The sequence below is a fragment of the Protopterus annectens genome, chromosome 1.part0 (genome assembly GCF_019279795.1).
Source record: "Protopterus annectens isolate FY-2018-M chromosome 1.part0, PAN1.0, whole genome shotgun sequence".
NCBI classification, from domain to species: Eukaryota; Metazoa; Chordata; order Ceratodontiformes; family Protopteridae; genus Protopterus; species Protopterus annectens.
In genome coordinates this window covers 396,769,807-396,788,807 of record NC_056725.1, presented here as the reverse complement: position 1 = coordinate 396,788,807, position 19,001 = coordinate 396,769,807, and positions in this window count along the sequence as shown.

Here is a 19,001-nt window from a genome sequence, read left to right as displayed (position 1 = left end):
CATGCAAAACTAAACACTATGAGCTCTGACACTTCTTCAGTTTAACAGTGTTTTAGATTGACCCAAATGGGCAGTAATTCAAGGGGCTACATTAGTTACTGTAGTGTCTGGAACCAATAGTCACAGTTTGTCAAATGCTACTATTGTATGTGTTACAGGTGATGACATGGTTCATATGAAAAATATGCTTGTAGTGCATCTAGAGAAATGAATAAGCACAATCAATCTATTCCATTTGGTTGAGTTAATGGCAGGTTGGGTCTTGGCTCGAAAAGAGATAGTGAAGTTTCCATTTACCCTGGCTGCCCCTAGCAGTGATAAGAATATATTGGGTATACCCTGAAAAGAAGCCATTACCTTAGTGGGACTAACCTGATCAACAAAACATAAATAAATATGCCCCTCTGATCTAATAGGATATCAGTACCCCATGATATTTTAGTAATTGATACAAAATTATTTTTTTTGAAATCTAGGCAATTTGTTGAAAGTTTTTATAATATATTATAAGCTTTGTGAATTACCTGGTAGCATATCCAAAGTGGGACACATGACCTTTTACCCACTATAACGTTACCAAGTCCATTATAATCTGTTTCTATGCAGTTATGATGCACTATATCTAACTTAATCTGATTCTCACGCAGGGAAGTATACACTGGAGATAGCACTGCAAAAAGACACACAAATATTTTGTTAAAAACCCCATAGCCTTTTACAATCTGATTATCACAGCATTGTTTCCAGAAAAGATTATAATCTTGCCCTTCATATTAGAATATTAAAGATTTTTATAAAATTAGCAAAACCACAACTGCTGAAAAGTAGAGAAACAGTCCTGTATACCACACACGACAGACCAGCAACTCCGTAGTAGGAAATAATTTATTAAAATCCACACAAAAAAAATCTCTAGCACCTCGGCCACTTGCCTTTAACAGAGTACAAACACTTGTATACATCCCATGCATTTATATCCAAGCTAAAACATGTATTAAACAATTAGCTAATTAGATAATTAGCCAAATAACCTATTTTTTATAAAATTACTTTATATTGTATTTTATTTTAACAAATAAGACAGTTTCAAAAGAATGCTCAAAATAAGCTTAATATTTTTTAGTCTGTAATTTCCACCAACCTAGTTCGATTTTGTGTATGTATGTATGTATGTATGTATATATGTATGTATGTATGTATGCGTGTATTTCTTTATGTATGTATGTATGTATGTTTGTTTGTTTGTTAACCAGGGTAGAGCAGTGATCTAGTAGGACCAACTTCTATCTCAGATTCAGAGCAATATCTCATTTAGAAAAAATATGTTAGAAGAAATCTAAATATGCAGTAATTCGGTGACATAATTTACATAATTTACAAGAGCAATAAAAGTTTCTAAATATTATAACAGTCAAATTAATGTAAATAAGGTACACAACTCTAAGCCAGGTCAATAGATGAAGTGAAGACCTGCAGCCAATTATTAACATTGCTCAGCAGGATGAGTTCCCTTAAAAAAGAAGGAATTTATTGGGTGAATGGCTAAGGAGTAATTAATATTTTGACATGGTTTCTGTAAACGTATTTTTATCTTGGGAATTATGAGTTCCATTGTGCGTGTATTGTAAAGTATTAACATTGACAATATTTTGGGGCAGAGTTCTAAAGGTTTTATGATATTCAGATTATATATTTATGTTTTTTCTTCTCATGAGAATGGAGGTCATTCCCACAATTTTGGAGGAAATATTGAAAAACTATGGTCACCGTCATGCAGTTCGTCATAGGGGAGTGTATGGGCCTGGTACATTACTAGGGAGAAAGTGTGGTTAAATGTGGGATACTTTAGTGACAGAGGAAAATAATGCAATCTGCGTTGTTTTGAGTGAGACAAGGAGACAATCTGTTCTGCGGTGGTTTAGACGTTTTGTTGCTTTTATGAGAACGTAGAAATGATGCTCATGGTTTGAAGCCAGGATAATGAATTATCATTTTATTAGAGGGGGATTGTAGAGCTGTTATTTCTTTATTCATTTATTCATTCAATAAGAAGATATTTTTCCTAGGCTTTTTTAAAGCTAAACCACAAGAATGACCTTACCAACTGACATTCTGTTTTTTATAAGAAGCATGATATTTTCCAGGATGAAAATAAATAGATTGTTGACTCCAAATTTTCTTTGGTTATTGTGCTAAGAAAAACTTTGATGTTGTTGTATACATTGGCCTATATAATGGGAATATTTGGCTTTTTCAAGGGATGGCATATTGCTAACTTTTTATGGCAATATCAGGATTCTAAACTGAACATTTCCTTGTAACAATTAACATGATTTTGGGTCTGTTGGTATTTCCTGCAAATGTTTGCATTTAGAAGCAAGCTGGTCAGCACTTTGAGGTCACACAAATTTTTATTTATTTACGAATTTATTTGTTTATTTTAATTATGTAAGATGGATTTCTGGATGACACCATCTTCTGTTTAATGTATTGTTTGAAGACGGAGTAGGTCAGAGGGCATTTTGTTTAGGAAGATGGAAAAAAAGAAGTTATGCAAAGAAGTAGTTTTGGAACTATGATAGAGAGGGAGATTATAGCATGAATAAGGATGTTCCTATTTTTGCTCTGAATCATCTGTTTGACATGTAGTCTTTAAAATGAAGGAAGGAAGTGGGGCTAAGATCAGTAGTTATAAGGTGGTCTAAAAGTAAAATGTGCACTGCTAAGGTGAGTGCTTTGGAAAAGGGCTATGACAATGGCCCCATTGCCTATATTGGTGATTACCCACATCAGATAGGGCAGCATGGATGTTGCATACCTGAATGCAATGAATAATTTATTGGTTTAATGATGGCAGAAGAAAATTGAGCTTGCTCTTCTGTAAATCATACTGCTGTTGGCTAAATTAGAGTCAGATTTCATAACAATTTATGCTGAAGACAAGGTGCTGCCACCAGCCAATAATTCTAAAGGTGGTCACTATTCTGAAAGAAGGCATGCATGTGTCACTACTGCAAGTGTGCAAGTGAAGAAGTTCATAAGCCCATATGGGTATATTGAAGCAATATTCTTGATTTCCTACTACCTGATGCTGCTGGTGCTGCTGTCACAGTCAATGGAGTAAGCAGGGCCGGCATTAGCTGAAATGGCACCCTAGGCAAAGTTGTACTCTAGTGCCCCTTAAGCCCCACCCATGCCATTCTCAAGGAACATCCCTAGTTGAGCCACGCCCACATGCAGGTCGCTCCCACAAAAGCCACCCCAGTCATTTCTTTCAATTTTTTTAAATGCTTAGAAAATCAGTGAATGCTTTGTCATAGTGTAACAAAGGGAGCAAGCCTTACACATCACTGACCAGCATGTGCAAGAAACACTGGGCACTGACTGACTGTAATTAAATATATAGCATAAATGTGGTGTTACAATGCACAAGATCGACAGCAATCTGTTCTGTCAGACAGAATAAGGGACAGCAAAGAGGTTTACTAATGGATGAGCACAACAGTTTTAGAGTTTGGATATGCATGTTCACCTTTTACATATGCCGGTAGTTGTCCATCACCTCTACCAAACTTAGCAGCATATCTGGTTAGGTTGGAACATCACTTCAATAATCAATACAATGGTATTCCAGCAGAAAGGCAATCCAATCCACATACATACACACACACACACACACACACACACACACACACACACACACACACACACACACACACACACACATATACACACACACACACACATACACACACACACACACACACACACACACACACATATGCACACACACACATATACACACACACACACACACACACACACACACACACACACACACACACACACACACATATACATACACACACACATACATATACACACACACACACACACACACACACACACACACACACACACACACACACATACACACACACACACACACACACACACACACACACACACACACACACACACACACACACACCACATATATGCACACACACACACACACACACACACACACACACACACACACACACACACACACACACACACACACACGGGTGTAGGGCACTGGATCAAATGTGCATCTACACCAGCACACAGAATCCTGATATGAAAATGTTGACACTACAAATGCAGACATATTCTGCATATGTTCCAGGGACTGCCTGGCAGTGGAGCAGACCAACTCCACCCCCACACCCCCTGCTAATTATATACAACTTCAAGATCACACAATCCCTAGGGAAAGGGAAATTCCCCTATCCAGACATTGTCAGTCTCGCACACCTATCAACCATCTGTGTGCATTGATCAAATGGTGTCAGCCAAGCAGATGTTGGTGTAGGTGCGCAGTCAGTCCAGTTCCCTGTAACCAAAGATCTACACAGACAGACACCCAAACAAAGACAGGCTTGCAGAAAGATAAATAGCTAGATTAGATATCGGACCTAGTTTAGAAAGTCTTAACCATAAACACTTTTTCTACCTAAGCATAGGGAAATATGGCAGGCTGCAACATACAAAATGGGATCATAAAGAATAAGAAAATTTATGGTCATCAATCTGAAGTGGTCATTATCAGTGTAACTCAAAACAGACATCTATTATTACTAAGCCACAGAACAGGAAGCAGAACTGCAGCTTAGTGATTTCAGCATACCACAACAAATTCATGCATTGTGTGCATTGCAAACAGGTACCCTCTTGGGACTGTAGCTTCCCTCTGTAGTTACCAGACATTTATGTTATACAAGAATTACACCACTTATGTTGTCATGTAGTTTAAAAATTGAATTACAACACTAAGCTGAACTGTAAAAAAATGACACTTCTTCAGTCTAGCCCCATTTACTCTGCCCTAGCTATGCTTTTGACCTTACTGCCATCTGTAAAGCACTTGAACATCTGATGACATATCCAAAAGTTAGTGCCCCAAACCCAGTGAGAGGGGTACCATAACTCTTTTTCAACAACGTTGCTGTGAACTTACAAACTTTATTATAATCCCTGCTTTATACCATTGTGTGTATGCTTGATGTCAGCAATTGTATGACCTTGTTAAACTATGTTATTGATCAGTGACAGAGCAAGATGCAGAGGACAGGAGGAAATGGAAACAGTTGATCTGCTGTGGTAAGAAGAAGAAGAAGATCGGTCATAAGAATCTTAAGCATTATTTCATTTTTGTGTTCTCTCCTGGGCAAAGCATGAAATGTGTCCAGCTGGATTACTACTGTACCATGGTCAACAAATCTAACTAAATAAAGAAATGAATAAATAAATACCTATATGTTAGTTCAGTTCTGGGAACACTGATCTCCAAGATAAGGGAGATGTGAGGTCTAAACCAGGAACTATACACATGATAACTATAGTAGATTAACATGTATAATCTAAAAGAAAAGGGAATGGAATTATGGCAGTATGGTAGCTTTATTAAAGTACATCAACATAGTCACATGAATCTATGCTGGCAGCATGATCCAGACCATGCCTTTCAACAGTACAATCCCTTCTTCATTTTGATTGTTAAAGAATCCAAGTTCCTCACCGTTCCATAACAAAGGGGTCAATCACACATTCAGTGTTAATAACTTTTTAAATCGACACTCATGACAAATAGAACTGAACCATATTAATTTACAAACAGGACTTTGTATAAGCATAAAGTAGTACATTTTAACCATCCTGTGAGCTTTCTACTTGAAATTAGTAAGCCATTAGCAAGTGTTCCACATTTTACCCATTTGTCCTGTATTATGACAGGTAGTGTTCCACATTCTGCAGATGAAAGTTTGAGAGCTATGATCCAAACAAAACCAGATGTATAAAAATGGAATAGTTTGAAGGAGGTGATGTTTTCTCAGTTAACCTTTTTCCCACACTAATCAAAAGGGTCACAGGTGCCCCCACCCCCATCCCACCACACACATGCATGCAGTGAAGGATGTATGAAATACACTCTTTAACACAACATGAATTTCGAAGTAATACCTTAATTTAGGGCAAAGGCCATATCAACATAATAAAGTGAGGTAGGACCGGTAATGCTGTTATTTATTTATGATCCAATACAGCAGCAAACTATAATAGTAATATAACACTGCAGTGGTAAAAATAATAAACAACAGCAGCATCACAATGTAATTCAAGTGAAGTATGGATGTCATTTAATCAACTAACTACAGTTACAGTAAATATTGGCGAAAACAATTACGCAGTCTTTCTAAGGGAAATGAAAACAAATACTGCACAGTTCCCTTCCGGCATTTTACTTCAGAATAAACAAAAAATATGATTTGCCAGTAAAAGTGAAATACTAGATCTTGTTTGAGTCTGAGAAGGCTTGCCACCCACCAGCACCAAACTTTACCAGCATCCTCCCCAGCAAAATATTGTTAGCCACAAAGTTAACCTCATAAATGTAGTTTCAAAAATGCTTACATTAAGACATGCACAGATCTGTTGTCATCTCATACCAGAGCAATAATTACGTTTTTATAGGTCGTGGCACTGAGAATCACCTTACCTCTCATTTGTCTCTTGTTTTACAGAATGCTCCCTGTGATTCTAGTAACTCACTAAAGATTGCACTCGGCTATTAACCTCAGACATTAATATAGCCCACAAAATGCATGTTGACGTAAACCTGCTGTTCTAGTAAGTTTTTCTAAGTAAATTAGAGTATGTTTAATGATAATATCCTTGAAACATCAGTGCCATAGGTATACCATTATTTGCCACCTACCATCCTAAAGTTCATTGTCCTTACGTTTTCTGGCAGTCACAGTTGTAAGAACCATCCATGGAGAGCTAACATTTGAGTTTCTTTTGCAGGCTCCATTCTACAGCCCTCTAGTAATACTGCTAATCAAGACTCTAAATACTATCATTAAACCCAAGCTTGCTCGGCTAACAGTCTAATTCCATACACACACACACACACACACACACACACACACACACACACACACACACACACACACACACACACACACACACACACACACACACACACCTACTTTCACACAGTAATACACACACTTCATATCTAACACAAACAAAACAGCGAGTTTTAATTCCATACACATACCCACACACATTCTCTCTCATACAGAAATGAGCAGTTTAAATTACAAATAGAAACATACACTTACCATCTTTAATTTTATAATCCAAACGAAAACATGCAGAGACATAACTCTTCTCTTAAATGGCTGGCCTGGCTTAAACTCCGTGTGGAACTGCAGAATGCATTTTGATGATGTTGGCGTTGTGACGCATGCACGTTTATCCTTAAGGAAGACTCACACAACAAACTACAGATTTTTTTTTAAAGCCTCCTGGCTAACCTGCAGCTGTAAGTGGGAGGTTGCTTGCCACGCCTCCCCTCCCCCACCCTCCGCCCTCTGGTTCCAGCACCAAGAAGAGTGCAAACTTTAGAATTAAAATAAATACATACAATGTGCCCTTTGCAAGGCCAGCCTGTATGGCGCCCTAGGCGGTCGCCTAGTTCACCTATGCCTAAGGCTGGCCGTGGGAGTAAGTACAACATGTCAGCAGTCACTATAAAATAAAGTATGCCATGTCACATGGCCATTGGGAGAGTGGGTGATATGGAGTTTAGCACTCTTAAGTTAATGAGTGTCACTAACCGCAATAATCAAAACCGAGAAGATGTATGACTGACTTCCCACAAGCATGTTTTATACGTTTGTGCTTGTTTGTTTTATTTCACTTTGTTTCTTAGCCTAAGTAGAGTTTGTCTCTAATGGACCCTTTTTAGGTTCAGCACAATGTTTTAATAACCAAGAAAACGTAAACATGTGCATTTCATATACAAAAGGGAAGTAGAATAAAGAAAAAATTGCAACACGTTAGTAGACTATTGTCTAGTTTGAAACCCTTATGGTATAATACACTGCATGGGTTAGTTTTTATATTATTTATAAACATGCAATACTCCTTCTAAAGGGAGGGCTGTGCAAGATAAGGGGGTGTTAGACAATGGCAGGATGGAAAAGGAAGGAAAGACAAGGAAGAAGGGGAGAAAGGAAGAATTTAGATACAGAAATGAAGAGGTTATGGGTGAGAATGTTTACATAATGTTACTGTAGTAGTTTTCTCTGTGTATAAGTGCAGATTGATACTGGAAGCTAATTCTTGTTTTTGTTGACTAGAGGTGTGAACTATATTACCCTTGTATATGTTTATTTCTGCATGTACATGCAGATATGTTGACTTGAATACATTCTCCTTATACATTTTCCTTTCCTTTAAACTACATCAGCTGTTAGTTTCAAAAAGCATATTTAGCCCCCAAAATCAGTGTCTTCTGAGTCTCTCCTGCTGTTTGTTACTTCTCAATTTGTAATGTGACTCTCAAACACAATGTTTTCGTTGGTAGACTGCAAAGCTTTGGAGCCATATCAGCAATGCAGCATTCCTGAGTACCTTTCCTGTTTGCTGTGGCACTATGTGGAGCAGTGGTTTCTCCTCTGTTGCATGGCAGTAACCCATATCAGCATATAGATTCCACATCCCTGGCCTGAGGTTTGGTAATCCAGGCCACCAGTAAGTTGCCCTTCAGTACCACATATTGTACAAAAGTTGTTATGTAGTTTAACAACTGAATACTGTTCAGCATTGTCAGTGACAATAACAACAAAGATGATGATAGCAATGATGATTTCAAAGACAAGAGTAGGACATCCTCAGTAGTCATTTCCCTTTTTGCATACCCTTGTTACTTACAACACTGTGTTTAACAAGAGTTCCAGATGGCAAATTACTAAGTTATTATGGTAACTTTCTTATATCCCTTACTGTCTGTCCCCTTCTCTATCACGTAACTACTATCCTACAGGCTCAGCATAAACTATTATATATATATATATATATATTTATATATATATATATATATATATATATATATATATATATATATATATATATGTATCAGTTAACTGAGCATTCATCTTCTGAGATATATCATGTTTGTCACAACTTGCTTGGGGCAATACTGCCTACCTAATTTAAGTGAAAGAGAAAGAAGCCCACATGAAACTGACTGTTGCCTCCTGTATGAATCACTGAGTCTTTTTTTTTTTAAGTCATATTTCCAGACTTAGTCATGGGCATGCCTCTCAACTTCTTAGTACCAAAAATCTGGACAAAAGCAAAAATAATGTGGACAGCAAAGGTAAAAAACTAGGGACATAACTTAAATATTGCTCTTACAAACTTAGAAGGTTACGAGAAAAATAGATATTGTACAAGCAGACATTTTTACACAACTTTTATGATGAACAGACTAAAAATACGAGTCAAAAATCGGGACATTCTGTGAAAATCTGGATAGTTGAGATGTATCATCATGGACTTCATTTCTTTTATATTCCTTGCATTATAAATGGTCATAAAAATTATATATAAAATATTAGCATTAACTCATTATTGCTTGCAAAACAGGAAATGTTAAAGGAATACGCTGTTGCTGGCAAAGCTGTAGGGGTTTATTAAAGGAAAACTCCACCCTAGAACTAAAAAAAAATCTTGTTTTTTTTTTCACTCTTTTTCCTGACCTCTTTTTAACACCTCAAAATCACTCAAAGTGCTTTATTTGTAATTTTAGTCTGTTTTCCACAACATGGCTACTGATGGGGCTTGATATATCAATGTGATCTTGTTCTCCCTCAACCCTTTCTTTTTGCATAATGCTTTGCATGACTCATGCCAGACATAAGGAAGTAACTGTGAATTCCCATGTCACTGACATATAATGGGCTTTGTGTGAATCACTGCTATCTTCTTTAGTTTCTGTAAAATGGCTGCTTCTTTTCTGTCTCTAACCACTCTCATTTACATTTGGCTCAGAACTTGTTTTACACTATACTTAGAAGTTATCCAGCTACAGCCAGAAAGGTAACTAAATTTCAGGTCTATGTTCAGGGTTTTCTTTTGTAGTCCAAGAGGCATTGATTCTGCAAGGGTCTCTCAGTGCAGTGACAGCTTTATCACCTCTGCAGTACTGTGGGGTAGGGGACTGTCAATTCCTCTTGAACTACAAAAGAAAACCCTGAACAAAGGCCTGCAATTTAGCTACTTTTCTGACTACAGCTGGATAACTTCTAAGTATAGTGTAAAACAAGGTCTGAGCTAAACATAAATGAGGACGATTAGACACAGAAAAGAGGCTGTCCTTTTACCGAAGGTAAAGAAGATAACAGTGACTCACACAAATCCCATTATATGTCAATGGCATAGGAATTCACAGTTACTTCCTTTATATCTGGCATGAGTTATGCAAAGCATTATGGGAAAGAGAAAGGGTTGAGGGAGAACAAGATCACATTGATACATCAACCCCCATTGGTAGCCATGTTGTGGAAAACAGGCTAAAATTACAACTAAAGCACTTAGAGTGATTTTGTGGTGTTGAAATACGTGAGGAAACAAAGATAGAGTGAAAAAAAACAGAATTTTTAGTTTTAGGATGGAGTTTTCCTTTAAGAGTATATGCACTATGATTTGTGATGGAAAAAACAGCATCAGGGTATATAATTCTGCATTATTCCTGGTTTGTGGAATTGACTGCTTGATTCCATCCTAACATACTTTCATGTTATCCAGGATCACATTTTTGCCCTTGAGTACCCTCCCATGCCACCTTGTCCTCTCTCTTTAAGAAGATTAAATCACCTGCTCACATTCTGTGAAAATTCCACATTTTTTTTCCCACTTCTCATCTCATCTTCACCACCAAGTTTCAGTGACTAGGCTTCTATAATGATTAATTTATGTTCCCTTCTCATTCAGGTTAAGAGGTTGCAACATGGAAAACATACCCCCAAGATGGGTCATGCTGCTGAGCAAAGGCTTTTTCAATATGCACTGTTCCTATTCCTACATATGGTCATGGTCAGCATTCAAAGGCTTCAATGGTAGATCCATCACACTGCTGCTAGGGCATCAAGAATAGCATAAGATGTTATCTTTCATTTCATAACAGCCCAACAGTTGTCCTGATGGTTGGAGAATCCCTCCTTCTCAACAAGAATAGTACAAGCTAACCATAAGTGTTCATTTCTTCTATCCACGCAGCTGACGTTCTGATTTGTGTGCTGTCTTCTGAAGCTATGCATCATAGGTGGATGCCTTAAATTTTGTCATCTGGCTCTCTGTCTCTGTGCCACATTGTGAAAAATGTCTCTGAGGATTACAACACAGTTAAAGAAGGCTTTGTGGTTATCTTTCACCTGAGTGGCTATTTTTACCTCATATCTGTCTTTGGTTGATTTAATCAGGGTCTGGAGTTCCTTTTTAATGTAACAAGAGTGGGTATCTTGAGAGTGAAATTTAGTTTTGCATGCACTAATTTTTTTTTTCTTTTATTATAAAGCCTGTGCAGCTGTTTACATGTGCATAGAAGTTTGCAGTAAAGAATTCTGCATAAGTGGTGGGGTTGACAAGATGGAAAGAGCTTGTAAATTTAGCCAAGTCTTTGCTCAGATTAGTAGATTAGCCTTCACATAATTTCTAAATATTAAGGAGTTGGAAGTTGCTTTAGTCTTCATTTTTATGGTGAATATGACTGATTTTTTAATTGATTTCACTGTGGAGTAATTTACTATTGATGGAAAACAATGCTGCCTCATAATAATAAGGATAAATCCAAGATTCTGTTGTCCATGCTTTGGGCAAGGACTAACTTGTCCAAACAGTTTGTATTGTTGAAGTCTGAAAATTTCATGGCATACTTGTTTCAGTATGTATGTTAGTCACCCAGGATATGGAGGGGTAATTGATGTGTCCTAGGAGAATGCAGTTTTGTTTAATATATAGGGACTCTATTATAGTTACGCTGGAGCTGTAGGCCGAGTGGTCATAGAGGGGTCATATAGTTAGCTATGATAAGATAAGGGGTTTTATTAATAGTTATTTGAACATAAAGGAGTCACTTTTTTTCTGTCTAACGAGCTTAGATATGTTTTTTTTTAATATGGAGATACTACTACCTTTAGTGCCTTTGACTAAAGCAGAGGACCTTAAGTGTGAAAGTCCGTGTAACTCTGTACTGATTTTTGCCGGTCTTGAATCAAGTCTCTGTGATGATGCATTATCATTTTTTTTCAAGGATAAGGAGTGCTTGTAGGCAGTGAAGTTTTTGCTAAGGTTCCTAGTGTCAAACAGTAACGCCTTAACGTTATCCAGAATCTGTTTAGCTATTTTGAGATGAGGTTTTAGAAGTCTAACATTGCCTAAAAAAAGCAATGTGGGGGTACACAAGTATTTATTTAATATACAAAAGCCTGTTGGGGTATAGGCCATCTGAGGCAAAGCAGATTGGACTGTCTACCATCACCTTCCAGGTGGACATATATTGTATCTCCCTTGAATGGCACCAGAATCTAAGCTAATTCTTGAAAACACTAATCTTTTGATTATATTGTGGTATAATTTTTGGTGATGGTAGAAAGCTGCTCAGGGCTAGGTTCATACCAACTGTGATACTTATTCAAAGGGCACCATCATGTCTCCCTTCATATAGTAGAAGGAAATATTTTTCTATTAATTTATACTCATATGCACTATAAATGAGTCGTATGCCGACCTTATAGTGCGAAGACTTGAGTGCTTGCATAATGTGGTGAATCTTGTTACCTGATATACAAGTGACCATTTCTCTCTCTCTCCTTGCACAGCCTAATGAGTGGTGCATTAGTGTGTCTTACTGTAGAGTATGAAAGATAAGGATGATGGATTTTGTGGAGGTATGGTATATGGCCTAATGAAGTAAGTGTGACTCTTACATGTATGTTTCATACTAGGTGCTGTCAGTGTTGGTATTTGTGAGGTTGTTCACGACATTTGTTTCTTATATTACGCCTTTGTTATTAAGGTACATTATATATAAAAGTCTCATCATATGAAAGTTTATGTGTTTGGTCTGAGATGGGTGTGCTTTATGTAGCATGGCATTGTGTGTTACTGACAACTTGTTTGTTATTTGTCATGGCTTTGTATGAGAGCTTTGCCTCCAACAACATTGCATAATTACATCTCTAACACACTATGTCCACTGGTTCAGGTGGTAAGTAGCTGTCAGCAAACATGATACAATTGCTATATTTATTGTCTCAATGTCCATTTCAACCAATCTAACTGCCACAATGGTTGGAAAATGAAAATCTGTGGTTCCAAATGCTAACTAATGTGGCTGTAGGGGGAATTATGCCTATCCATTTTGGAGTTGATTTACAGAAGGTGCTATCTGTTTAAAATAAACAGTCTACACAATAGTAAAGTGCCACCTAGCTTAAACTTATCTGTCTACAACAAACAAAGTAAGTTTACACATAAAATGGTATGCAACACCTCACATAAACCAAGTCTCTTTACACAACTACTGACTATTTAAAAAATAATAGGAATTGGGGTGGTAGGTTGTGTACAGAAAATTAAGGATCTAATGTTGTGAATCTATACAGTGCAGTGTGTTATTATAACACAGAGAATATGCAACAAAAAGCTCAACAGAGCACACCAACCAATAGCAAGACACTTGAATGTTGCCTCAGTAGCAAGTAATACCCACAGCAAGACTGGAAACATTTTTCTAACACAAGACTGTAATCCTTCTTCTGCTACCCAAAGACACCAGTAAAGTAATTAATGCAAGAACTAATTTAGTCACCCAGCAAGTTAGCCAAGAGGGTTAAATAGTGGTGATTTGCCTATTGGTTACTACTTGGCTACTAGTAGGCTGGTCTAACCACAGCAATACTCAGCTAAGAATCAATGGCTCTTTGCTCTTTATCTCAACAGAAGCAAAACAGTAGTACTGATCCCAAGCTTGGTCTTAGGAAGTAGGTGACAATCACTTTGGTGATCAACAGTCTCATCCCAAATGCACTGTGGATCTATAGGCTTGTGCCAGCTTTCTCATTGTAGATACTCTGGTCAGTACATACAGCAGGACAGTGCTAAACAGCTAAGCCGCACAATGAACCAAAGCCATACCAGTCAGTGAAATCCCACACATATGGCTGTCACACTTACAAATGCCAAAAGTTGAACATTTTTACAGAAGTATGAGATTTTACATGATAAACCATACCCACAATGACTGCAAAAGACTAGACATTACTTTTTTTCCAAAATAAAAGCTTTTTCATGTTCTTTTATCCCCACAAGGCACAACTGCATGAATGTGTGCTGTCCTGCTTAAAGAAGGACAGCTAGAAACCTGGCCCACACACAAACTACCCAATCACAGATAGTCAGGAATCAATGTCTCCATGCTCGTTCACTTATATGGAACAAAATAGTAGCAGCAATGCCAAGACGACTCCTAAAAAGCAGTTTCCGTGCTTTGCTGTGATTCGTGGTCTTTAGGAAGGCTAGAAAATAGTGTTCCCATGCACCTTGTCTTAGCAGGGATAAAACAGAAGCACTTATCTCAAGTTGATTCCTGAGATGCGGTTTGCAGGCTGCTAGTGATTTTTACGCTTGCTAAGATGTTTGTGTTTACAAAAATAGAATGGAACAATCTGAATTAACAGTCTTTGCATTGCAGTGTGCACTAATCAGTGGGAAGATATGAAAAAGAGCACTACTAAAATAATGACAATCTCTGTGTGTGTGGGGGGGGGCTTCCTAGCTAGAGCTTCTTGTGCTCACTTATAAGATTAGACACGATGAGACTGGGAGGAGCTTCCAAAGTGAAAGGTACAAACAAAACAGTCTACTCAAGAGCTTCTTAGTTTCATAGCAGCAGCATCAGATCAGTGACAGCTTCGAAAGATTAAAACTGTTTCTCAATGTGGATAAACTTCAGTAATGAATATTACCTCTCAGCTCCTTCCACAGATCTCCCAGCCTTAATCTGTTTGCAGTCAGAGTAGGGAACAAAAACAAATACTGTATTTCCTGTCTTGCCCATAATACTTAATTTTAAAGTTCCAAGATAAAAAACAAATGAAAATACAAGTGTAAAGCAAAACAAATTTAAGCTAAAATAAACTGCAATAATTAACAGTAAAAGAATAAAAGCAATGCAAAATTACAGATCTTAATTGCGAAATTCAAAAATAGTCTCAAAACATCAGCAAGTCAGTGGCAGCCAACATATTGCTAAATGTTAAAATGCCATAATTTCTTGGGAAATGTGAGATCATGTATTTCCAGATGAAATTCATTATATATCTGTCCTGAGGAAATAATACAACATACAGCTTTGTTCTAAAATATGAATAAGATAATTGTTAACTGATGTCAGGATGAAAATGTATTTATACATGTGTAGGTGAGTAGTTGCCAGACACAATGGAATGACAGCACAAATGCACAGTTTGAGGGTCACTCAAAGCACTCTGTCTCACAGTTGAAGATATTGTAAATTGAAATCTTTCCTGTTTTTGTCCTGCAAAATGGAAAACTTGATCATATACTTACTTAAGCTGTCATGCATTCCTTAAAGAAGATAGAGTGGACTATTGAGGATAAGAAATAAATTATATATTGTTAGTATTGTGCAAGAAGCCCAGATTTTCCACATAGAAGATGTTCAAAAATATTGAGAGAGAAATTAGAGGCTAGAAAAATACTTGTACATGAAAAAATGTCAAAAGCAAGTCTGTGTTCATTAAAACAACAGATTAATGTTGTTGGTAACTGTATTTAGAGCTGTTTACTGAATTTCCTGTTTGCACTTATTTTTAAAATCGTTTTTTTCTTAAAACTTGCATTTTATCTGTCTCTGGCCTAGCACTCAAGTGTGGGGTCATTTACTGCACTGTTATAACTTGTTGATATGTGTGAACCTCTGCTATCTTTAAAAAAACAAAAAGACAAAAAAACTTGCTTTTTCCCACTTTTCTGAGATTTAAAAAAGTTCAGTTACAGGCTTGCTGTTCTAAACTGTTTGTAAGTTTCTTGGAGGCCATTTTTTGCTTGGGCTAAAGGGAAGTCTCTCTGTTCATCAGTGGCAGTGATAAACATTGAGCAGCCTGCCTGCCCCTGTGGGAGTGGTTACTGCCTTGAAACTGTAGTTTTATTGACCATTTTGGGTCAATTCCAGACTCCTTGATCTCCCTTTCTTAAAACCCTCTTTTGCGCGGTTTTGCGCATTTTTGTGCATAGTGCAACAGCGGGCAGTGCCGCCTAATTGGGTTTAAACTATTCCTGGCTCCACGAAGTCTGCTCTTCACTTTTTCCCTTAGAACTGCTCTATCTCTCAAATTAAACACCATATTCTCATTCTAAGGCCCTTCACTGGTCCAAATAAATAATCTTACACGTTAGCACTATTAAACCATAAGCACTACTTACTCTTATACTCTCTCCGATTACCTTGACCCGTATTGGTCCGTCTTAATTCAGTTTCCCTATATTACTTTAGCATGTCCAAAGGTCATTCAATGGTTTCCTCTCCAGTCCAGCTGGTGAATCTGGGAATTTTGAGGCAATGTAACAACTGTCTCATGTACACGGACAACCCTCTCCTCCTCCAAACAGGTTCAAATATATGTGAGAGATGCAACCATATAGCCAAACTGGAGGCTGAGCTCTCTCATCTCAAAACTGGTGAAACCAGTCAGGAGGAGAAGGTAACCTCACGCAACACAATTCCAGTATCACATAGTCCCACCACATCAGCGAACCAAACACATAAATACACAAAAACATACTCAGAGGCTCTAAATAAAAATCTACCTAAAAGCAACAGAGTCCTCCAAAGCAGACATCCAAGCAAACGCTACCCCAAAACAAAACACGCACAACATATAGCCCACAAAGTCAGTGTGCCAAGCAGCCACAGCCCTTAAGGCTGAATAACACACCTGATAATCCTGTAATAGGTGACTCTATTGTCAGACACACTGATGTCCCACTCACCAGGCTGAACAAAGAGAAGGTCACAGTGAGCTGCCTGTCGGGCGCTAGGATCCGCCACATTACGCAAGCACTCAGGTCACTCCAAAGCAAATACAAATATGACTCAGTCATCATACATGCTGGTGTGAATGACCTGAGACGTACCTCCCTGGACTACATGAAAAGAGACATAGAGGAGCTCTTCGATCATGTAGCCCAGGCCGGTATGACCCTGACCTTGAGCAGCATCTTACCCTCACCTTAAATGATGCCACAGTACAAAGACAAAATGATCGATTTTAACAATTGGATAAAATTTTGGTGTCATTCAAAGGGGATCCAGTGTCTGTCAGCCTGGGATGACATGCTCGACAAGCCACATTGCTTCGTTAGGGATGGCTTGCACCTGTCACTACTGAGCTTTCGGATATTGGCAAAGGCTCTTGCCACCCCCATAGTGCCTTTTTTAGGCAAGGCTCAAAAGTCAAACCCACCTCCATAGACAGCACAAGGAACAAGAAACTAAGGGTAATGCTGCTAAACGCCAGATGTCTTAACCTCAAGATGCACGCACTCGAAGCTCTCCTCAGTATGGAGAACATCGATATCTGTGCAGTGACAGAAACCTGGTTCAAGGCTCCAGAGAGCGCCCCAGCATTACCAGGTTGTACCTCAAATCATGCTTTTCGGCCCCAAAACCTAGACCGAACCACAAAAGGAGGGGGAGTTTCCATATTTATCAAGGATATCCACACCTCCAGGTTAGTGGCATTGCACGAAGTATCGGAGATCATCCATGTGCAACTAACAGTGGGCAAGACTGCTTTTCAGTTTATAGCATCCTACAGACCACCCTCTCAAAGTCAGGAATTCCACTCGGCTTTCCTGAAAACATTGGAGAACATGAAGATCTCTCCGAACACCATTATATTGGGTGACTTCAACTACCCAAACATAGACTGGGAGCACTACTCAAGCCCCAGCACCTTATCCCAAAGGTTCCTGGAAATTATAAACTCAAATGCTATGGAACAACTAGTCACCACTCCCACAAGAGGGGATAACATACTAGACCTGATCATTACCAACATGGGTACTCTATGCTCCATACCAGAAGTATATCCCTCATTGGTAAGATCAGACCATAAATTAATTTCACTGGATATCCACATCCCGACCCCACCCCCAACCCAGAAAACCACAGTGAAAAACTTCTCAAAATCGAACTTCTCACTTCTCAAAACCGAAGTGGAATCCTTCAAGGCCCCAGGGCCAGTGGAAACTACGGCCCAAACTGTAGAATCCTATATAAATGCATTCTACGGACATCTCCAGGAATGCATGGATCATGCTATCCCAAACAAAACCAAGACCCAATCATCCAAAGGCAGGCGTCCAGTCTGGTGGACCCCAGCCATAAATAAACTGTACAACAGAAGGAGGAAGCTACTACATGATAGAGCAAAATCCCTAATAGGGAAGGCAGCTCTGATCAGTACTAGCAAAAATTACGATCCCTCATAAAATCCTCCAAGGCCAGCTTCGAGAGAAAAATTGCACAGGACACTAAAGACAATCATAAGGCTTTTTCAGTTATGTTAGGAACCTGGGATGCAACTCCCAGACTTGTTCTGAGTTGATTCTAAATGACAAAAAATACACTGAACCCACAGACATCGCCAGTATCCTGGCAGACAGGTTCAGTGCAAACTCCCCCCCCCCCCAAAAGAGCAAGTATCTATCCCGGCAGAGGGCTGCCTCCCAAACATCTCTGATGCTCAGGTGAAGGCTGCCCTCTCCAAAGCAAAAAACACTGCTTCCATGGGACCAGATGGCGTCCCGGGTTGCATCCTACATGAACTCCAAGAAGAACTAACCCCTCAAATAAAACAGTTGTACAATCTCAGCCTCACTACAGGATATGTGCCCACAGAATGGGGTACAGCAACAGTGGTCCCACTCCACAAAGGTGGAGCCTCTACGGACCCTGGGAACTATCACCCCATGGACTAGCCTAGTCTGCAAGGCTATGGAGAGGATCATCATGGAGCTCATAAACAAAGACATTGGGGACCTACAGACACTAGATCCTACCCAATTCAGCTTTGTCA